The following is a 24049-nucleotide window of genomic DNA, read 5'->3' on the forward strand; positions in this document are numbered from 1 at the left end:
CAAATGTTGGAGAGGTTGTGGAGAAAGAGGAATCCTCTTACACTGTTGGTGGGAATGCAAGTTGGTACAGCCACTTTGGAAAACAGTGTGGAGGTGCCTCAAAAATTTAAAAATAGAGCTACCTTATGACCCAGTAATTGCACTCCTGGGTATTTACCCCAAAGACACAGATGTAGTGAAAAGAAGGGCCATATGCACCCCAATGTTCATAGCAGCAATGTCTGCAATAGCCAAACTGTGGAAAGAGCCGAGATGCCCTTCAACAGATGAATGGATAAAGAAGATGTGGTCCATATATACAATGGAATATTACTCAGCCATCAGAAAGGATGAATACCCAACTTTTACATCAACATGGATGGGACTGGAGGAGATTATGCTAAGTGAAATAAGTCAAGCAGAGAAAGTCAATTATCATATGGTTTCACTTATTTGTGGAACAGAAGGAATAGCATGGAGGACATTAGGAGAAGGAAGGGAAAAATGAAGGGGGAGGAATCGGAGGGAGAGATGAACCATGAGAGACTATGGACTCTGAGAAACAAACTGAGGGTTCTAGAGGGGAGGGGGGTGGGGGGATGGGTTAGCCCGGTGATGGGTATTAAGGAGGGCATGTACTGCATGGAGCACTGGGTGTTATACGAACACAATGGATCGTGGATCACCACATCAAAAACTAATGATGTATTGTATGGTGACTAACATAACATAATAAAATTAAAAATAAATAAATAAATAAAATAGAGGTAATAATAGTAGCCTAGCAGGGTTCTGGGAATTAGATGAGACAATGCATGTGAATCACTTACCACAAGGCCCAACACATAGTTCTCAGTGAAACTGCTGGCTATTGTTATTTTTGTTTTTGGTTCTATTATGCTGATTTCCCACAAATTCAGTTAGCTAAGAATTTGCTATATCCTGACCACCCATACTTACTGGGCTTCCCAGTATAAACACAAAAGAAAATAGGTCACAGAAGACAAAATATGACTTTGATTCTCTTTCTGAGCCATACATACATCCCCTCCATGGTGTCTTCTTCCATTCTTCAGTTCTAAACACTATTACAATCTCTCTCTCTCTCTGTCTCTCTCTCTCTCTCACACACACACACAGACACACATGAATTAGGCCAGAGTTGGCATGACCTGAGAGAATTTGTTGAGAAAGATCCTGAGACTGCATTGGGAATCAACATTTAAAAGTAGCATGATTGATTAGTAATGCCTGTTAAGGGCTTGGATTAGTAAGTGATAGTATACATGCTATATACTGGCAAGAAAGGAGAGATCATTAACACATTAGTATGACGTTCACTCTATTTTCTTTCCCTTTTTAATTTTTGGAGTACACACATGCCTTTTAGGTTTTAGTATTTATTGTGGAATAAAAGTCTTAACTTCCTATGAAATTTCCAGCATTGGCAAGCAAGTAATGAAGAGACTTAGGAGGATAGCACTGCCTTTCTGGAAATCGTGTCATATGATACAGCAACCTGCTTCACTCTTGCTTAAGTTGCTCCTTAATTTTTGTGATTCCACAAATTTATTTGCCTTAGACAAATGTAAGATTTCCATTAACAAATGTTCTTTAAAAAAAGCTCTGCTAACAACCTATCAAAGAGATAACATTATATATTTATACAATGGAATACTAATCAGAAGTTTAAAATGAAGGAATTACTGATACATGGAACAATATGAATAAATTTCACAGATATTTTGCTGAGAAAAAAAAAGACCAGACACAAAAGAATACATATTATATGATTCTCTTTCTCTCTCTCTCTCTCTCTCTCTATTCATATATATATGAATTTCTAAAGCACACAAAACTGCTTTGTGCAGCAGTTCTCAAACTTGGTTGTGCAACAGAATCTCCTGAAGAGTTTTTTAAAAGTTTTCTAGGCCCCACTCTCAGAGTTTCTAACTCGGTTGGGCTGCGGTGGGGCCTGAGAATGTGCATCTCTAACAAGTTCCCAGGTGATGCTGATGCTATTAGTTCCAGGTCCACACTTGGAGAACCACAGATGTATAGTGACAGAAGTTAGAAGAGTGGCTACCTTGGCGTGAGGGGTTGGTGTTGACTGGAAAGGGACACAAAAGAACTTTCTGGGATGATGGTAATGTTCTACATCTTGACCTGGGTGGTGATCAAGTAGGTATATACATATGTAAGATACTATTTGGTTGTATCTTTCAGGTTTGTGTCATTTACTGCAGGTAAATACACCTTTAATTAGAGGGAAGAATGTGAGCTTCAGAATCAAACAAATGAAGTTTAAATTCCCAGCTCTGCCATTTATCAATTCTGTGACATTTGGTGAGTTATTTCACTTGCCCAAGCTTACTGTTTTCATATATAAAATAGGATTCATAACAGTATTACCTCAGAAGATTGTAAGAATTCAGTAAGATGCTCACTATAAATGTTTGCTCTCATTTTTAGATATGAGTCTAAATTACAGGAATGAAGTAGTTCCTCTCTTCTGTGTGTGTCTGTCTGTCTCTCTCTCTCACACACACATTCCTATCCCTCTTCTCCATTTGCACTGGCATTCATTATCTTAGAAATGCCCCCATTTTTTTTAACATCACTTTGACCAAGGGAGTTTCTACCGAAACAAAACTATTTCGCTGTAATAATGCTGGCCTGGAACCGCCTGCCTCCCTGCTCAGCAAATGAGCAGCTGTATCAATTGAGACAGGTGCACCTTAGTGCTCACCATGGGCACGGAGTGTTCCCTGAATGTTACTGAGAGTCCCTGGACTAGGTAAACCACCCATGAAATCCAATTCAACTTGGGGAAATAGATTATAAATATGACTCAATGAAGACACCTCTCCGAAGAACTAATCCTGGCAGTTGGTAGCTCCAAGGACACGAACCGAAGGCAGACATGTCCAGGCCACAGATTCAAGCTCTGTGTCCCTCTTTGCAGTGCTGTTACAGCTCACAGCCTCCGTATTTCCTGCTTTTAGGCTCTTTAAAGATTGCTAGTCTTCAAAATCCACTCTAGCAGCGACATATACTTGGTAATGTATGTGCCCCTCTCAACTCATGATATCAAGTTAGCCCTTGCATTTAGTTCGATTCCAGAAATACAGACTGAGCCCCTTCTCTGTGCCAAGCACAGTGCTGCCTGATACAGATACAGACCCAAAGCATACTTGATTCCTCTCCTAGAGCATTCTATAAATGGGGCAAGAATGCCACGTAGACAATGATAGATAAAGCAAAGTGTATTAAGGTAACACTAAGAGAAGTACCTAAATCTGCACTGGAAGGCAGAGAGTATGGGGGAGAACTAAGAAATGCTTCCTGGGAGAAACCACGTTTTGAAATCTTTTGAATCAGACAAACTAGGCTAAAGGCAAGGAGCCCATTTCAGCATAAAAGAAAAAGAAGAGACAAGGTATTGTTTGGATGTTTGGATAGGCATGGGAAAGGGAGTTTAAGCACCAGAGTTTATGTGCAGAGTTTATTATGAAATAACCCAGAAGAGAATTAGGAATAATGGGTCTGGTTGGGCCTAGAAACAGGCATGAATTTTGCCGTTTTGTCTAGTGCCAGAGCTTATCTAGAGCAGAGTTGAATTAAGGCTCTTTGCTGCACACCTTTTTGTGTGCTTCTACTCTACATGACCAATCCCCAAATTAACCCTCAAGTTAACTGATGGCTGCTATTGTACTGCCGAGGACTTGGAAAACAGCCCCGTGGCACATAGCTCAGAAAACTAGAGACACCTATGAGTCCTGTTCTGCCCTTCCCCACCCATCTCCACCCAACTTAGGGAAAAAAAATAACCATTTATAAATTGAGGAGTTGACGAACCGAGAATAGGTGCAATAAAATATGTTGCTTTTGAAGATTGATTTTGTGCTTATTTGTGGGGGAAAAGCAGCTTCGTTTCTTTTATGAAGCCCTGCAATTGATTAGACAGGGTGAGGACTCATCATTTTTTTCCCAGTGTTTTTATTAAAATGGGTAAGGCATTTTGTTTTTCACAGGATTATTATGCAATTGCACAGCACATTTTTTCCCACCCCTTTGTTCTATAAGATTTTTCCTGCAGACAGGCCTGTTATGTAACCCTAACCCTGGCCCTATATAATTGATCATGTCACAGAGGTACTAACTCATCATCCTCCAAGCAAGCACGTGAAATGCCATCCCTGAAAACTGGGGTCCGTTCTCAAGATTCTCTTTGGAGGCCCATCATTCATCCTCTGGCCATGATAATGATGCCCTTTGAAAAGTCGTGTCTGGACAGATCAAACATTTTTCCCTCTCCACCCATGTTCAGGGAGGAAAGAGACTGACCAAATTCCACCAATACTTTATATGGAGGGTAAGTGATAATCATTGGAGAAAGACATGAACAAAAGCATCAGGAAGTGAAATTGTCATACATATGCACACACGTGTGTGTAGAGAGAGAGAGAAAGAGAGGGAGAATGGAAGGGAGAAAGCCTCTAAATCCTTTACCTAAATCACAAGGCAGAGGGATTCCTTTAGCCAGGTGATGTATTTTACTTCTAAGTGACATCCTGCCATATTTTGGCCACCAAAATAGCAGTGTGACCTTGATCAAGTTAATTCCGTTTTCTGGGCTTCAGTTTCTTCATCTATAAAAAGAGTGAAGAGTGAGCATCAAAAGGCCCTTCCAGCTGTGGTTTCATATGACCTTAGATTGGAGTTAGTCCGTATTACTGAGACATGTGCTCGTTACCATAGCTAGCTTCAGCGCTGCTGCGCGGTGCCCAAGCCCAACTCAGAATAATGTATGCGCAGAGGTCTGGGTGGGTTTCTAGGCTTTGTTTAATTTTTTAGCTACAAGCTGTTAAGGTGTCCCTTCCAGATGCCCCACTAAGCATATTCTTGGCCACAGAAGAATCAGGTGGGCTGTGTGTCCAACTTGAAGCATTGGTCTGAGTCCTTGAGCCTACAATGAGCACTCTTTCTCCCAGATACTTTATCGCTTCTCGGCCTTTTGGCTAAGACCAAGTGTAGTATCTGTAGCATTCATTCTCTGTAATACTGTTCTATATTGCATTTTGTCGTGTGCCTTCCTGAATGTGTGTGGTGGGGGGAAGACAGACAGAGACAGAGACAGAGAGTATGCATCTCCCCAGTCTCTTAACTCTTTGAGAGCAAGGATCTCTGATTTCAAATCCCAGCCTCATCACTTACGAGATGAATGAAATTTAACAAGTATTCTAAACTCTCTGAGCCTCAGTTTTCTGATCTGTAAAATGGGGATGATAACAGTTTCTACCTCTGCCATAGACTGAATGTTTGTGCCCCTCCCTCTGAAATTCATATGTTAAAATCCTAATCTCCAAAGTGATGATATTTGGAGGTAGGGGCCTTTGGGAAGTGATTCGGTCATGAGAGTAAAACCCTCATGAATGGGATTAGCGTCCTTATAAAAGAGACCCCAGAAAACTTCCTCACCCCTTTCACCCTGCAAAGACACAGCAAGAAAACTGCAGTTTATGAACCGGGAAGTGGGCCCTCACTAAACACCAAATCTACTGGTGCCTCTTGGACTTCTTAGCCTCCAGAACTGTGAGAAATAAATTTCTGTTATTTATAAGCCACCCAGTATATGGTAATTTTGTTATAGCAGACTGAACAGACTAAAACAACCTCATAAGGATCTTGTGAAGATTATATGAGCTAATATATGTAAAGCACTTGGAACATTACCCAGCACATAGTAAACACTTCATAAATGTTAGCTACTGTCATGAGCATCATCATCATTATTATCATCTGAAAACAGAGAAAATGCAGACCAAGCATGGGCTAGAAGTGACTGAGGCAATCTATCACATACATTTGTTTCATTACTTTGATTTATTTAAAGACTGAGACAGTAGAACATGTTCATCTGAAGAATTTCAAATAACGCAGACATCTAAAAAGTAAACAGGGAAAGTGACTCTTCAGGACTACCCCTCCCCCCCCACCAACAGCACTCCCATCCCTGTTCCCCAGGGGTAACTCCTATCCTTTCAGACTTGTTTTCTATGCAAATATAAGTTTATACCATTTCTTGAAAATTTTACAAAATAAATTGGATATCATGCTACAAACAGTGTGCTGAAACTCGCTTTTAAATCCCAACAATGAATCATAGGAATACTTTCATGTCCTTGCATCTAATACATTTCATTTTTAAATGGCTGCATAATATTTCATCACATGAATGTGCTATAATGTTTAACCACTCCAACTAATGAGCAGTCAGGCTATTACAACTAAAACAACAATAACCATCCTTTGTATATGTCTCCAAATGCACACGGGGTAATTCTCTGGGATATATACATAGACGTGGAATTGCTGGGCTGATGTAAAGACCTGTTTTCATATTTTATAGAAACTACCAAACCATCTTCCAAAGGGTTGTGCCTATTTTCGTTCCCACCAGCAGTGTATGTGAGTGCATTTTCCCCACGTCCTCTCCACACTAAAGACTGTTTATTTTTGTCTGTTTGAATAGCTATGACGAGATGGTGGTATTTGAATGGGAATTTTTCCCTGATTGCTAGTGACGACCCACAGTGAAAATCTTGCCAAGTAAGCAATTCCTGTCTCGGTACACAGGGATGGCTCTGGTACAGTAGGCATGGGCTAAAGGGCCTCTTGCCATATTTGCTAGTGACAAGGGTGTCCGTGCCCACTGGATTAGGTGTCCTGTGCTGCCATCGTCTTTTGGCGACTATCTCTTTCTTCCAGGCACTGCAGTAAGCTTGCTCCCTGAGACACTGTGCACAAACCATTTGTAGAGATTGTATTATCTTTGTCTATAGACTTGCATCATGCTTCCGATGCCGCCTTATTTTCATTAAGATTGATTTTCATGAGCTGTGGCTCCTGTTCTTCTACATTTTAATCTTTCTTTTCTACCTCAACATAGCTCTTCCACTATATGCCAGGAACTGTATTAGGCACTTACATATCGAAGTGTCATACCGAAGCCTCGCAATAACTCTGCGAGACAGGACGAGTACTGTATTCCTCCCCATTTTACAGACGAGAAAACTGAAATGGAGGCACGGAGAGGTGAAGGAACTTGCCTAAGGCTGTTTGCTTCCAAAGCCCGTGCTCTTTCCACGGCACCACAGTGTCTTTCAGTTTTCTGGAAGCATTCATCTTTTTGCATTGCCACAGTTCTTATTTAAGAACACCTGCATGGAATCATTTGTAAACTGAATGCATCAACCAATTAATTCCCAGTGTGAGCAAAGTGCTCTTCTGGTTTCTGACATGAGAATGACATTCCAAAGTATTTTTTCTTTTCACCACAAAGTTTTCAGTTTGTTCAGTGAACTTTCTTTGGACTTCGTTCAGGCTGCTGAGGATTATTCAGTTAGGGCCTCTGGTCTCACTGTTTTTAGGGTGCAAGCATCAGTGAGCTCAGGACACAAATAATCAATGCTAAAGAAACAACACCAGTTTACCTGCTCAGAAATTCTGTCCCTGTCAAGATGGAGGTACTCAGAGTTAGGCCAGGGATCAAAGGGAAGTAAAAGGGAAATGATGGCAGTCTTTGACCCTCTAGTCTGCCTCTGCCTCTCCCCCAGGAGTTGGAGGTGCCATCTGCCTCAGTTGCCCAGAGCCAAAGTGTTCACTTCCCCTACCACCTCTGCCATCTCACCACTGTCCAAAACACAAACTCTCCTGGCTCATGTTTCAGATCTAACCCTTGGATAAAATTAAGTTACCCAGGTCTTCCTCAGACTTCACATTAGTGGATAAACTACAACTAAGGAATTGATGAAGGCAGTTAATGCTTCTCCCAAATGGTACTGGTATTTTAACAATAAACTTCCAAAGATACCATGTCTTAGCCCAAAGATAGAGTTTTCTAAGCTGCCTTAGCTTCCCGTCTTGTGACTGAGAACAGACACCAACAAAGAGACACAGACTGGAGGAAGTACAAGTTCATCTGGTCTTCTCCTGTACCATGGTGTACACACACCCACAGACGGCTGCTCTGCCTCAGTAACACTCAATGGCCAGGAATACAGATTCCTGATCCTGACAATCACATTCATTGTGTGTATGACAAATTACCATCAACTCCTCTAGTATTGTAGTAGAGTATTGTATTATCAAGGTCTTTCAATGGTCAGATTTTAACTTCCTCCCTGAATCTTACATTCTGGATTTATCAAGATTGTCTCATTGAGCCTGGACCATCTGGAAGCATAGCTCTTTGCTGGGGAAAAGGTGCATTAAAGCAAAAGGTATAGAAAGTAAAACGGCACATTGGCCTTCGTGATTCGTTTTTCTGGAAAATTACATATGTTTGTCAAACTATACATGAATCCACCTGTAAAGTCCAACATAGAAAGGAACACTAATGGCTGACTTGACTGAATATTTTAGCAATCCTCAAATCATACCACCTAGGTAATTATCTGCTTTACTCAAGGATGTGGCTATCCCTGGTTGAATTGACCTGACCAAAAAAAAAAGAGGTAGCATAAGATAGTGGCTAGGAATATAGTTTCCAAAGTCAGGCACACTTAGATTCAAATCCTGACTTAGCCAGTTCCTAGCTATATAACCCTGAGTAGGTTATCTAGTCTTTCTGAGGTCAATCTTCTCACTTGTAAAATGAGGATAATTAATATTAGCGTTCACCTCATAGGGTGGTTGTGAGGATTCAGTTAAACGAGCATATATTTAAAGTGCCTGAAATGGAGTAAGCACTCACTAATCACTGACTATCCATAATAATGATTCCAATTATAACATGATATTTCTCCACACACTACCTTCTCTGGACTGGGGCTCCAAGGCGGTATAAGCCACAGACCTGCTCTGGAGCAGTTAATCACCTATATGCTCACACCTCAGATTGCTAAAACCGTCTGAAACTTGCGGCTGAGTTCTATTAAATATAAGCCCTCGTCTATAGATGGTGTGGTTGTGTGCTAATGGCCCCTCCCACCACGGAAAATTGGCCTTGTGCCTTCAGATCATAAATGGCAGAGCCCAGTAAGCCAGATGGGAGAGAGAAGCCTCTTGCCAAGAGTCACCTTTAATAGAGCTGCTACTGTCTTTGACCTTTACCTATTATTTTCCAAAGAGAATCCTCAGAAAGCAAAAAGCTGCTCAAAAGCCTCTCCAGTTAGTCCTAAGTTGAGGAAGATGCTACTGTCCTTATGCTGAGCACTAAGGGGCTGCCTAGTGGTCATCAACTATTTTCCCCAGGGGACGTGAGAGCTGCTTTTGTGGCAGGAGGTACAGTCCAGGCGCTGTTGCCTTTGGACACAAGCCTCCTTCTTTCAGAAATGAAACTACAAAACATGAGAGATGAAAGAAACTTTTTAGGCTGAGCATGAGGATATTAAACTAGGGCTTCCTGGGCGCCTGGGTGGCTCAGTTGGTTAAGCGACTGCCTTCGGCTCAGGTCATGATCCTGGAGTCCCAGGATCGAGTCCCGCATCAGGCTCCCTACTCGTCGGGGAGTCTGCTTCTCCCTCTGACCTTCCCCCCTCTCATGTGCTCTCTCACTCTCTCAAATAAATGAATAAAAAAAAAAAAAAAAAAAAAACTAGGGCTTCCTCATTTTGATAAATGAGGAAACAGGCCCAAAAAGAAAAGTTGACTTCACCCGGTGAATCACTCACAAAATCCGGCCTAGAACTCTGATCTCCTGGTTCCCAGTCAAATTCTTGAGGAGTCCAGCTCCAGACTAAAATCCTATGTTGATCTTTCAGACCTGGCCACAAGCAATGACAAGGCTTTGCTTGGCAGGCCTCATGAATGGAAGCTGCCCTCGCCACACTAGACTTGGTGCACCGCCATTGCTTTGCAACTTTCTGGAGGGAGTTACTGTCATGGACTCAGGCTGCCCACTCCAGGCTAGTCATGCTCAGACACATATCTGCATTCCTGGCCCAAGCACCCCCACTTGGAGGCCTTCTTATCAGAAGCTTCAGCTAAGGCCTTTCCCTCACATCTCCACCATGGCCTCCTTGTAAGGGGTCTCGGTGGAAGTACTTTTCTCTGATCTGTCTGAGTTCCTTTCCACTACTAGCCCTTCCCTCTCTCCTTATCTCCAGCCCATGGGTCCATAAAGAGGAAAGAGCCTTTTGTTAGGGGCTTCTCAGTAGCAAGAGGATTACAAGATGATTACTTGTGCACTGCATCCATCTGACCCTTGCCCAGTGCCATTCCATGGGGGAAAATGGAACACTAGAGAGTTGGCACCAATTTTGCCTCTTGTTTGCAGTATCACAGTAAGTAAATAAAGGCTTGATTATTACTTTCAGTTTGTTTCATTGTCCTAATTGACCACCCTGACATCTGGCAGCTGGAGTCCCCTTTCTAATCCACTGCTCTGTTCTCTGGCCTGAGAATGCCAGGGGTTATTTTGAAGGAAGCCTATTTTGTTGTATTTAAAAAGCAACATCTGTTTTTTGGGTGGTTGAGTTTGAGAAGTTCTTTATAGATCTTGGATACCAGCCCTTTATCTGTAGTGTCATTTGCAAATATCTTCTCCCATTCTGTGGGTTGCCTCCTTGTTTTGTTGACTGTTTCCTTTGCTGTGCAGAAGCTTTTTATCTTGATGAAGTCCCAAAAGTTCATTTTTGCTTTTGTTTCACTAGCTTTTGGAGATGTATCTTGAAAGAAGTTGCTCTGTACACACACACACACACACACACACACACACACACACGCCCCAAACATAATTTTTCTACCTTGAAATAGATAGGTTGGATAGATTCCCAATCGCCTTTTTAACCAGATATTTGATATCTACCAGGCACTCACTGGAGTTTATTAGAACCATTTCCTTTAATAAAATATAAAGCACTATCAGACACAGTCTGGGACTCTTAGTGATAATTTTTCCAAGGGAAATCTCAATGTGTGGCATGCTGTGCTAAGCAGAATCAATTCAAGCCTGCTTGATGCCATATTTCAGTGGCAGAAGCTGTTTCTGTATAAAAGAGAAATGGCTGGCAACCTCAAATAATAGCAGGAAGATCCCAAATGGAGCCAAAGCTCCTGGGATGCAAGATTAATGGGAGCCCTTAAAAAGGAGTCATTAAGGTTCACAGCTTAACCTGGTACTACAAAGGGAATTGTAGACTTCCCTTCTGATCTCTTTTGAACTCAATGCCTCATTACCAATTATATATACAGATCTGTGGATGCTACTCCTCTGCTTTAAACTTCCATTGGTTCCTACAGAGTAAAGTCCTTGACTTTGGTGCTGGTGAGAACTTAATTTTAGATCTCTTCTCCCACCAATTTCACCACACACGCTTTAGCTATTTTGAGCTTCTTACAATTCCCAGACATTCTATGATCTTTCACAGCTCCCTGCTTTTGTTCATGCCATTTCCCCTGCATAGAATGGCTTTCTTATGAATCTTTCTTATGAATCTTATGAATTCTTACTCATTCTTCCAGATCCACCTTAAATGTCACCTCTTTTATTAAACCTTCCCTGGCACAAAAAAATGCTGGAGAGTCTTGCTGGAATTCTGTCCTTGGGCTCAGTGCAGACTTCATGACTACAGAAGAAGCCACTTGAAAGATATGTGTAATTCGGTCATGCTAAACAAATAACAGGTTCTAGAAAGGCAGAAATATTATCTTTTTTCCATATGTCCTATTGACTATTGAAAATAACACTGCCACTAAAGTCATCTTTTCTCTAAGCAGATTCCTCCTTCCAAATCCCCTATTATAAATGATGACATCACCATCTACTCAATATCTCAAACTCAAAAGCACAGATTTTACTCTTTGATTCTTCCCTCTCCTTCCACCCCACCCATGTCTGCTAATCTCTAAATTCTGCAGCCTCTACCTTAGAATTATCATCTCTCAAAATCTATTATTATCTTCCCATCCCCACTATCATCATCTCTTGACCAGATTATTACAACAGTCTCCTAAACAGTCTTTCTACTTTTTGATCTGTGCTCCAGGCTGCTACCAGAGTGTTTGTTTTTTGTCTTTTTTTTTTTTTAATGCAAAACTGATCACATTACTCACCAACTCAAAAACCTTGAATGGCTAGAATTGCTTCCACCACACAGGCCAAAACTGCTACATGGCATGCAAATGGTCCTTCACAGTCACCAGGCTCATTTCCAGGCTCATCTTTCACTATGACTCCATGAAATGTTCATAGCAACAAACTCAGCATTTTGCAGAAATCATGGGGCATACATGCAATCTCATCCGAGTTTCTACACGTGATGTTTTTATGGCTTCACTGCTTTCCCATACTTTCTGCCCAGCTCTTACTGATCTTTCAATGCTCAGCCCATATTCCTTCATCTTGTGAAGCTTCAAATCCCATTCAAACCCCACCAAGCTGAGTTAGTTCATAGTAACCATTTATTTGGCCCTTCAACCATGCTTTATAAATACTTATATCATGGCACTTAACCGGTTACCAGCCTGTATTCCTCTTTAGTCTATGAGTTGCTCCAGGGTAGTGATCTGACTTCATTCATCCGTATTACAGTGAGTACCTATCAAGAACCAAATCAAAAGTCAGTCTAAAACCATTCACTTAGTGCCTACTAACTGTATTTCTCACAGCTCTTAATGCAGAAGTAGGCACATAAGTTCAGTAAATGCTTATTGAAGAATTAATTCCCCTGATGGGTTCCAAGAAGCATCCATTTCATTCCAAATTCCTTTCAACAGCAAATAAAGTTATCACACATTTTCAAATTATTTCTTTTGCCAGAAATTGTTACTGAATATTAAAAATGGTTTTATTTTTGTTTTTGTAATTAAGTCCATGACTATGTACATAAAGCACAATTCTCAAGTCAAGTCAAGCAACCAAATGAAAATGGAAATAAATCAGTTCTGATACCTGGATTTGGCGTGTTCCTGTCCACTTGAGGAAATGGTATTAAAAGGCAGCCTGATAGCCTACCCCTCCCATGTAAGCCAGACAAACAAGACATAATGAAAATAATCCTTATTATGAATTTATACATGCTGCTTTCTCATCCATTGACTCATTTGATTTTCACAATAACCCTGAGAAGTTGGCAGGGAGGTTCTACCATATTTCTTTGCCTCTAGGATGCCATAAATTATAAGATGAACTATCAATTTAATTATAACTTTTCTCAGAAAAAATAAATATCTTATTAAATACACCATAAGACTTATTCTGATTTCAAAAACTTTAAAGTATGAAAACAAAACTTTTTCTTTTTAAATAGGCTCCACACCCCAACGTGGAGCTCAAACTCATGACCCAGAGATCAAGAGTCGCATGCTCTACCGACTGAGCCAGCTAGGCACCCCTGAAAACAAAACTATTAAGTAGGAGATCCAGACAGGACGTTTATTCTTTTAATAGGGAGGTCAGTCTTCTTTTTATTCCACTAAACTTTTCTAATGTCATTCAATGGAATAATAATCTTGTAAGAATGTTAATGGGGGGAAAGCTTCTGTAATTAACTCAATTTGAGAAATTCAGAGTTAGAAAGAAATAAGTTTCCTTAACTGTATAACTTCTCAGAGCTTTTACTATGTTAATTAATGTACATCATGAATTTCCAAAATGGGACTATACCATCATACAGTGTTATCGTAAAGTTATTTGAGCATAGAACCTTCTTCTTTCTCTTAAAAAGTATCTTGTGGAACTAGTGCTCTATGTAACACACTTTGGAAAACTACACTATACCAAGATAGAATTTCATCAGCCTCCAAAAGGCATGAATTACAACTTCCAATTTGTTAACCATCAATTTCAAAGTGCATATGCGGTAAAGTACTAAGTGGTAGATCCTATTGATTCAATTTGGCTGTTAAGAATGCTGAAGTGAGGGGCGCCTGGGTGGCTCAGTCGGTTAAGCGACTGCCTTCGGCTCAGGTGATGATCCCAGGGTCCTGGGATCGAGCCCCGCATCGGGCTCCCTGCTCTGTGGGAAGCCTGCTTCTCCCTCTCCCACTCCCCCTGCTTGTGTTCCCTCTCTCGCTGTCTCTCTCTCTCTGTGTCAATTAAATAAATAAATAAAATCTTTAAAAAAAAAGAATGCTGAAGTGAGAAGTTTCATTCAAGAAAACTTGAGGAAATAGCCATCAACATAGTGACATTGGCCAAAGCAGTACAAGTCTGACATTTGTCATATAACAAATATGACCTAAAACAATCAGGGTTCTCTAAAGTCAGCCTTACACTAGGAATATAATATTTGCCAACTTCTTGAGACAAACGATATCCTTGAAAATGGCTGGCAGATTTTTCATGTTGTTTTTCAGTAGTGCATACAGAAATGTCTACTAGTTACTAGAAACTCATTCATTCATCCAACAAACAATCCCAAAGGGCTTAGCATTTACTAGGCACTATCTGAACACTAGGGATATAACAGTAAAAAGGACAGATCAGTCCCTGCTCTCATGATGCCCACAGTCTAGTCTGGGAAAAATTGACATACAAGATACAATCTAATAAACATTTCAGTCAAGTCTGAACATGGAAAGTGACACAGAGCATGGGATATTTACCTGCATAATGCATGTCCCCAAAAGTCTGTCTGAAATATCTGAAACAGTAAAGCCCAAGTAGAGCCAAGGGCTTAACTTGATGGAATGACTGGCCCAGCACTCTGGCTTACATTGTCAACAAAGTGCTGCTCTAACCAATGCCACCCAATTGCAAAGATGAACAAAAATATCCAACATCTTTACCAATGTCACAATTTTATCTTCACTCACGGTAAAGAGCAAACATCTAAAAATATATTTACAGAAATCTACCTGCCAGGTCCTGATGAACAATTGTTTATTTCAAAGATACTCGAATTTTCTCCAAGTTTAGTAATCCAATGGGTGCACCATAAGGAAATTAGAGATATAAAATACCTGCTAGACTGCTACCAATCTGTCTCTCAGCTGGTGCCAAAAAGCAACAGAAGCACTGAGTCCCTCGCAGCATTAAAGCATTAAACACTACTCTGCTGCCTGGAGCTTTTTTTCTTCCTTCTTGTCATTCATATGCCACCTGATACGTTTCTCCATTTTTATACAGAAGGACACATTAATAACTGCCTTCATTGATTGAACATTTTATGTCCTTTTTACCCTTAAATGATCTGCTATAATTTTTTACATATCTATAAACTAAGTGAAGTTTCTCTCTCTCTTTTCTATGAATTACTGGTTTAGTTCCTATCTCCGCCTTATTTGCATTCTCCCTTTTACCCCCAGCTTTTGCTTCTGATTCAAGAACTTTGATGACACAGTTGTAAAGGAGGATTAAGGACTAATGTATATGTTTGTCCCAAAAGCCAGAGGGCACTTGTTTGTGGGGTAAATTCAAAATAATGTTTTCTTTTGTTTCTTCTTTTCAATCTGATGGAGCTTTTCTAACTCCACACAGCGGGTTATTGTTGAGTGCTCCTTGCTGAGAGTGCTGGCAGGGGCTAGGCTTATCAAGTGATTCATGAGCTTCCCTAAATTCCAGCCCTAACACTGCTTAGGTTTATAAGAATGGCTTTTACAGAGGGATGGCATGGATCAGAATAGTCAGACTCATTCATTTATAGTTACTGTTTGCCAAGACACTTGAACTATGGGCTCCCATTGCTATGAGGCCTTTATTAAACACTATGAACTGGTAATATTGTATATGAGAAAAATAATAATAGTAGGTCTTATTAGTACCTTATTATATCTTAGTACAGTAAGTTCTAACAGGCTTACTATTTGCCAAACACTCTTCCAAACACTTCACATGTAACTACTTATTTAATTCTCACAAATGCCCTCTGGGGAGGTACTATTTTGAAATTCCAACTTTATAGACAGAGAAACTGAGGCATGGGGATACTTACCTATAATGATAGCTAATAAATGATGGAGTTTGGCTTTTGTAGCTGTTAACAGCTTCATATTCACTCCTCTCCTTCCCCTCCCCTGCTCTGCTCTTCATCACAGTAACTACTTTCCTAGGTTCCCCTGTCCTCTGGCTTTGAATAAGTTTGATCAATGGGAGCGTGCTCGCTTCGGCAGCACATATACTGAAATTGATCAATAGGAAGCACTGGTAAAAAGAAAATTGTAGAACAAGAATTGGGGAAAGGCCAGTCTCTCTTTCTCTCTCTCTCTCTTTCTCTACATCTCTATTTCTATCTCTCCCCCTGCCACCTTCCTATAGCATCTCTGGAAGCAGCTGTGTCTCCTCCAGCTAAAGGTGGACATGTCTCCCGCCATAGCCGAAGGTCTGTCTGGGCAGCCTCTGCCTCTGTTCAACCACATAGTCTGGCTTCAACCACATAGTCTGGCTTTAACCACATAGTCTGGCTTCAAGATTCTGGTAGCACCACCTCCTCTCATTGCCCATCTAGCCCTAGAAGTGAAAGCAGCTTCCTGTTGTTACTAATCTCTTGGTGGTCTCACCATTCCTTGCTTGATTTCTCAATAAGTCTTACTCATGTAACCCTTCCCCTATATTAAATCCCCTTTAGCTGAAAGATCTAGTAGTTTCCATTTTCTTGTCAAGACCCTAACAGATAAAACTTTGAACTCAGTCTAGCCCTAGAGTCCATGCATTTAAACACTATGCTATTTTGCACTTCCATAGAAGAGTTTCATTCCATGGATTTTTCCAAAGGACCTAAGAGTTGAATAATCTAGCTGACTTCTTTGAATTCTGGCTGGACAAGTGTAGCCTATAACTACCCCCAGGGCTTCACACTAGAAAGTAAGGTCTGTGAGGACAGCAACTGTGCCTACTTTGTTCATTGCTGTGTCCCCAGCACACAACACAATGCCTGACACATAGTAAGTGTACATACAACACATGTTTGCTGAATCACCACCTGAAATCTACTTCTTTTTGTTCTCATGTAAGTAAAATTGATAATAAAGTCTGTCTCATAATGTTTATCCAGCATTACATATAGATGATAAGACATCATATGTGCATTATATGTATTAATGGGTTTAGGAATCAGACTGTCTGGGCTCAGTCCCAGCTCTGCCATTCCCTTGCTATGTGAATTTGGGCATGTAAGTTAATTTCTCGGACCTATTAAATGAGGACAATGTTGGGATCTATCTCATAGAGTTATTGTAAGAATTAAATGAGATAATATAAATAAAGTGCCTAGTACAGGCTTGGGGTATGGTAATTACTCATTAAATGGAAGCAGGTGCTGCTTTTACTATTGTTGCTATTTTGTTACTATTATTGTTACTATTACTGCTGTTACTGTTATTTATCTTTTCCCCTTTATGAAATGAATTAATGTTGGAATATTTCCTCAGGAGTCAGAGACATCTTTTTTTAGAAGGGGGAGGTGGGGTCAGAGGGTGAGGGAGAGAGAGAATCTCAAGCAGGCTCCACACCCAGCTCGATGCAGGGCTTGACACAGGGCTTGATCTCATGACCCTAAGATCATGACCTGAGCTGAAATCAAGAGTTGGAACCTTAACCAGCTGAGTCTTCCAGGCACCCCAAGTCAGAGACTGATTTTAACTGCTTTGCTCTCCATAAGACCTCTCAGCCTCTACTTTCTCCATGCGTCCCTGCTGTACAGGCTGAAAACCTTTATAATTGCAGACTTAAGTCCATCAAGTCCTTGAGCCTCACTGCCATGGAGAGGATTTTGAATGATTTTCTCTGTCCTAAGTCTGATACCAGCCCAGGGTTACCATTAGTCTCAACTTCCTTACTGCTTCCTGCTAGGTTTAGTTGGTATAGATAACTGGGATTCTGCCTGTTTCCAGATTGCACTGCAGCTTCTCTGGTGGCTCTAGAGCCTGAATCTCTGACTGTGTGATTACCCTTTGCTGATGGGAACATTATCCTCATTCCTTGCTTTCAAACAAATGGGCCTTATAGAACCAGTGCTACCATATTTCCCATATAGAGCTAACTATCACTTGGAAACTTCTGCTTATGAGCATCCACATACCATCCCATTGTCTCTCCCTTGGAAATTTATGCCAGCTTGGCCTGAACTTGCTATGCTGCTTATGGACACTATGACATTAACTGCTAGCTGGCTCCTTTCAAAGCTATTGCTAAAACTGATTTAGTTCCACAGCGCTAACTATATTCTCTCTTGGATTATTTTCCTCCCCCACTGGCCCTCTAAAATCCTAGTGGGTTTTGTAGCCCAGCTTATAAGGATTATAACAGCATTCATCCCAGCACGCTGTGCAGTTAGGTACATCCCACACATTTTCTAAATTAGAGTGCTGGGTTTATTGGACCCAAAACCATTCAGCTAAATCTGCTCATTTGGTCATTTCTCTGCCTTCCTTCCTTCCTTCCTTCCTTCCTTCCTTCCTTCTTTTAGCAAATACCCTTGTGTGTACTCTACTAGAAACAGGAGATACACTGGTGAATAAAACAAATCTATAACTTCAAGGAGCTTACCTTCTGCGGGGTTGGGGCTCAACAAGAAAACTTTCTGGAAGATTTCCAGGTCTTTTCCTGTACTTTCTATCCTTCTAGAAACTGATTTCAAGGATCATATATCACTAATTTACTGACTTCTACAATGATTCCCTTGCAAAGAAAGTGAATTTTGTGCTACCAATAACATCAGGAATAAAAGTGAATACCCTTATCCATCACACACCTACAAACCCACACCCACACACTAAGTTGTTAGTACTAAGGGGAAATAATTATTTTCATTTCACCAAAAACTATACTCCAAAGTGCCAAAGCATCTACAGATTTGGTTCTATTTAAGAATGGAAGAACTAATGACCAAGTTAATTGGGCTCATCAAGTCAGACATTTGACAACATTCTGTAAGTTAGGAAAATAAAATGAGTATGATGTCAGACCAGCCTTCAGGTCAGCAGCTGTGCTCTGTAATCGAGCTCACAAGCCATTCAGAATGTCCAATCCAATCCAAAGTAACTAGGATGACCAGACAAATTTTCCAAGAGCAAAAGACCCTATCAGTTCCTCTTGTTTGCATCTTTCACTGTCAATAGGTAATTAATTAATCACTACGTTCCACCTCAGTGCTATAGGAATTTTTCTAATGATATATTGTATGAATAACTAAAAAGAAAAAAGTCTCCAATGACATAATATGCATAATGTGCATTTTAATTGGAAGGCAATTTAGATATTTATTTAGGCCATGTTCACGTGCAAGTTATTTCTAATGATGGAAAGCTGCTTTTGTGGAACTAATTATAATAAATTACTAACAGTGGTTGCAAACATTAAATATTCAGCCAAAGTGATCAATAGACCAAAAGCCAAACTTAAAGTTACAAATGCTTTATATGAACTTCTTATGGAATTAAAAAAGGGCCCCCTTTATCTTGTTCTACCAGAGAGTGAGTCCTCCAAGTCAAGTGCATTAAGATCTTCTTAGCATTGGCAAAGTTGCCTTAAGATAGAGATGTAGGAGTCCCTAGATCCCCAGGAAAGGGACTCCTGGTCTTTCCCATAACTTATTCAATTCTCAGAAGAACTGAGGTACTAATACAATGTTGAAACACCCCAACTAAACTTCACTTTTCTGAGAAATCGATGTTATCATCTTGGTACAAGAGGTACCAGGCTTGATGGAAACCCATTAGATGAAAATTTAATTTTGCAAGTCGTTCATTTATTCTCACATTTGCTGTCAGTGACAAAAGAAAATAGGGCAATTTCCATATGACCACAAATCAAATGCAATAGAAATGTATTTAGAGCCATGCAAAGTCCATTTAAAAATGGGTTGGCCCACCCAAAGAACAAATAATCCAATCAAGAAATGGGCAGAAGACACGAACAGACATTTTTCCAAAGAAGACATCCAAACGGCCAACAGACACATGAAAAAGTGTTCAACATCGCTCGGCATCAGGGAAATCCACATCAAAACCTCAGTGAGATACCACCTCACACCAGTCAGAATGGCTAAAATTAACAAGTCAGGAAATGACAGATGTTGGGGAGGTTGCAGAGAAAGGGGAACCCTCCTACACTGTTGGTGGGAATGCAAGGTGGTGTAGCCACTCTGGAAAACAGTACGGAGGTTCCTCAAAAAGTTGAAAATAGAGCTACCCTACAACCCAGCAATTGCACTACTGGGTATTTACCCCAAAAATACAAATGTAGTGATCTGAAGGGGTACATGCACCCCAATATTTGGCCACAATAGCCAAACTATGGAAAGAGCCAAGATGTCCATCAACAATAGATGAATGGATAAAGAGGATGTGGTATATATATATACATAGGATATATATATATATATATATATATATATATATATATATATATATATATAGGAATATTATGTAGCCATCAAAAAAAACACAAAAAACAAAATCTTGCCATTTGCAATGACGTGGATGGAACTAGAGGGTATTATGCTAAGCAAAATAAGTCAATCAGAGAAAGACATGTATCATATGATCTCACTGACATGAGGAATTCTTTTTTTTTTTTTAAGATTTTATTTATTTGACAGAGAGACACAGTGAGAGAGGGAACACAAGCAGGGGGAGCGGGAGAGGGAGAAGCAGGCTTCCTGCGGAGCAGGGAGCCTGATGCAGGGCTCGATCCCAGGACCCTGGGATCATGACCTGAGCAGAAGGCAGATGTTTAATGACTGAGCCACCCAGGTGCCCCTGATATGAGGAATTCTTAATCTCAGGAAATAAACTGAGGGTTGCTGGAGTGGTTGGGGGGGTGGGAGGGATGGGGTGGCTGGGTGATAGACATTGGGGAGTGTATGTGCTATGGTGAGCGAAGTGAATTGCATAAGACTGTAGAATCACAGACCTGTACCTCTGAAACAAATAATACATTATATGTTAAAAAAAAAAAAGAAGATAGCAGGAAGGGACGGATGAAGGGGGGGAATCGGAGGGGGAGATGAACCATGAGAGACTATGGACTCTGAGAAACAAACTGAGGGTTCTAGAGGGGAGGGGTGGGGGGATGGGTTATCCTGGTGATGGGTATTAAAGAGGGCACGTTCTGCATGGAGCACTGGGTGTTATATGCAAACAATGAATCATGGAACACTACATCAAAAACTAATGATGTAATGTATGGTGATTAACATAACCTAATAAAATAAAATTTAAAAAAAATACAAAAAAATAAAAATGGGTTGGACAATTGGAGTCCTTGCTGCCCAAAACAATCTTGCTCAAGTGTGGAGCTACTTTTCTGCTTCAGACTTCATCACAAAAGCACCTGGTTCTGTGCACTGTAAAATATTCTAAGGTCAGTAGGACCTCCCACTTTCGCTTGGTAATTTGAAGCCATGGACCACAATGAATACAGAATGCCATGCACAGAAATGCTGGTTCCCAGATTGCCAGAGAATGCCCTGGGTATACAGTTTTTAAATTTATGTCTCCTTATTTAAGAACTGCAAGCGGCAAAGCAAATAATTCAAACACTCTCCTATCTACTGTTCAGTTTATGAAATAAAACATCACAGATAGAAATGAAGCCACCCGTGCAGTGCATCTCGTCCTGTCCCTATTCCCTCCCTCCCTCCCCAGAAGTAAACACTATTGTAAATTTGGTGTTTGCTATTTCCATGCATGCTTTATACTATGCTTTACATGTATATACCCATAAACAACATATAATATCATTTTGTATTTTATGGTATCACGCTGTATGTACTTTTCCATAAATTACATGCTGCTATTCACTCAACATTGTGGTTGTTGAGATTCATCTGTGTTGATGCACATAACCCTAATTGAATCATTTGTATTTCTGTATCTACTGCCTTGCATTCCTACACCACAAATTTATAACTTTTCTCCATACACACATGTTCAGGTTATTTCCACCTTTCTGCTATTACAAATAATGCCACTGTGAGCATGTTTCCTGACACTCATGTTCAGGAGTTTCTCTAGGGTGTGTACCCGGGCGCAGAATTCCTGGACTGCAGGGTATATGCACATCTCCAGCTTTACCAAATAAAGCCAAATTGTTTTCCAGAGTGATCGTACCAATTTACATGCCCACCGGCAGTGTAAGAGGGTTTCCATGGGATATTTTTCGAAAGTCCTTTTTTTTTTTTCCTCAAAAAGTTACACCTTTGTTAGCGCAACATTACTTCTTACTTCAGTTCCTATAATATTGAAAAAAATTGAAAATGTGGTCCCAAGCCAGTCAGCTTGTTTAGCCGGGGTCCACTTGGGGATGGAAATGGATCATTTCAAGCTGCTACTTATCAGTTCAGCCAACTGATTTGATGTCTTACCTTAAGTACAGCCATGCCATTACCAGTAACTACTTCATGCTTCCTCCAAATCCCATTCTCACAATAGTTTGCCTGTCAATCACTGGCCCATTCATTTATTCATTTGGTCATCCATTCAATTGTTCAACAACTATGTACTGAGTGCTTAAAATTTGCCAGACACTATATAAAAGGGTTAAAAATAGAAGGGAGGGGTCAGAGTGAACAAGACTGGTACCTCTTCTGCCTTATGTTCCAACCCTCTTCTCTTTGTCAGAAAATCTGATCAATTAAATCAAGGTGAATAGGAAAAAGACAAGTCTAATTGAGCACCTACTATGAGCTAACGTGTCTGCAGCTGAAAATGACAGCATGTTTACTCTTACATGTAACATATGTATACAGTAACGTGGCCATCAGTGATCCAAAGGAATGCGAGTAGAGAGAAAGCTGTCATTTATTATCAATGTGTTTCAGGCACAAAGTTATCTCCTTTTAATTCTACAACAGTATGGTGACATAAGGAGTATTATTATTCACAGTTAGCAATAAGGAAACTGATCTTTAGAGAAAATCAGTGACTTGCCCAAGGTCTAATAGTAAAAGCTTGATCGAAGATTCAAATTCTGGTCCCCACTAGTCCAAGGCCTCTGATGGCTGATGGTAGGAATTTTAAATATCATGAACCAGACAAGAAAAAAACAGTTTCCCATCCTAAGCCACTATATGCAGCCCAGACAGACAGAATATAATTTGCTGATGTGATTTTTGCCAAGAAAACATCAAAGGAATCTTTAATCACTGTGAGTGGGATGAGGTTCCATTGCCCATTATAGATGGTACCTCCTTTAGGACAAGGTTGCAGTACACAAGTCTTGATTCACTGCCCAGTCCGCTTTCGTGTCATGAGAGCTAAGGAGTGTATCTCTGGCTTCAGGATACTTCCACAAAAAAGAAAATTTCCCTAACATACCCTAATGAAGGGTAGGGCCAAGGCAGAACTGCTGTGAGGCCATCAGCAGTCTCGGAACTTTCTTTTCAATGTGCAGGATCTCCCTAGGCTCAGCAACTACAAGGACAACTGGGTGAAGGAAGAAAGTGACATTATGTAGTCAATCCCTGAGGATCAAAAAATGGCAGCTGACAGCAACCTCATTGCCACCTGGAGGAACCCAGAGGTCAGATCTCAGTTTACATGTCACCTCTTTGGGGTAGTTTTTCCACACCACTCAAGCCCTGGCTTGGTGTCCATCTTGCACACTTCCACAGAGCCCTGTGCTGCCCCTACCACGAACACTGACCCTACTGTACTGTGGTTGTTCGGTTCCAGGCCTGTCTCTTCCATCACGACTGTAAGCTCCATAAGAGAAGAAACCATACTTGTATTCACTCTTCCATTTTTTTATTTTTATTTTTTTATTTTATTATGTTATGTTAATCACCATACATTACATCATTAGTTTTTTTTTTTAAGATTTATTTATTTATTTGAGAGAGTGAGAATGAGAGCGAGAGAGTACATGACGGGGGGAGGGTCAGAGGGAGAAGCAGGCTCCTCGCCGAGCAGGGAGCCCGATGCGGGACTCGATCCCGGGACTCCAGGATCATGACCTGAGCCGAAGGCAGTTGCTTAACCAACTGAGCCACCCAGGCGCCCCACATCATTAGTTTTTGACTTGTATTCACTCTTCTATTCGTAGTGCCTAACACAGTGGCTGGTACAAAACAGGTACTCATTAGGTATTTGTTGAATAAGTTAGTGAATGTACAAGTGAAATTAGGGCTGAAAAATCCATCTCCCTTTTTCCTCAGAGGAAGAAACCTGGAAATAATCTGAC

At 40.6% G+C, this 24049-nt stretch overlaps 1 pseudogene; it reads left to right on the top strand.

The window, feature by feature from the left end:
- The first annotated feature begins 4980 nt into the window (after positions 1 to 4980).
- On the top strand, positions 4981 to 5151 carry LOC123851829 (U2 spliceosomal RNA; annotated as a pseudogene).
- Positions 5152 to 24049: the final 18898 nt, after the last annotated feature.

The sequence above is a fragment of the Mirounga angustirostris genome, unplaced genomic scaffold, assembly GCF_029215605.1.
Source record: "Mirounga angustirostris isolate CCGP_5_RB_7025 unplaced genomic scaffold, mMirAng1.0.hap1 SCAF_11, whole genome shotgun sequence".
Classification (NCBI taxonomy): domain Eukaryota; kingdom Metazoa; phylum Chordata; class Mammalia; order Carnivora; family Phocidae; genus Mirounga; species Mirounga angustirostris.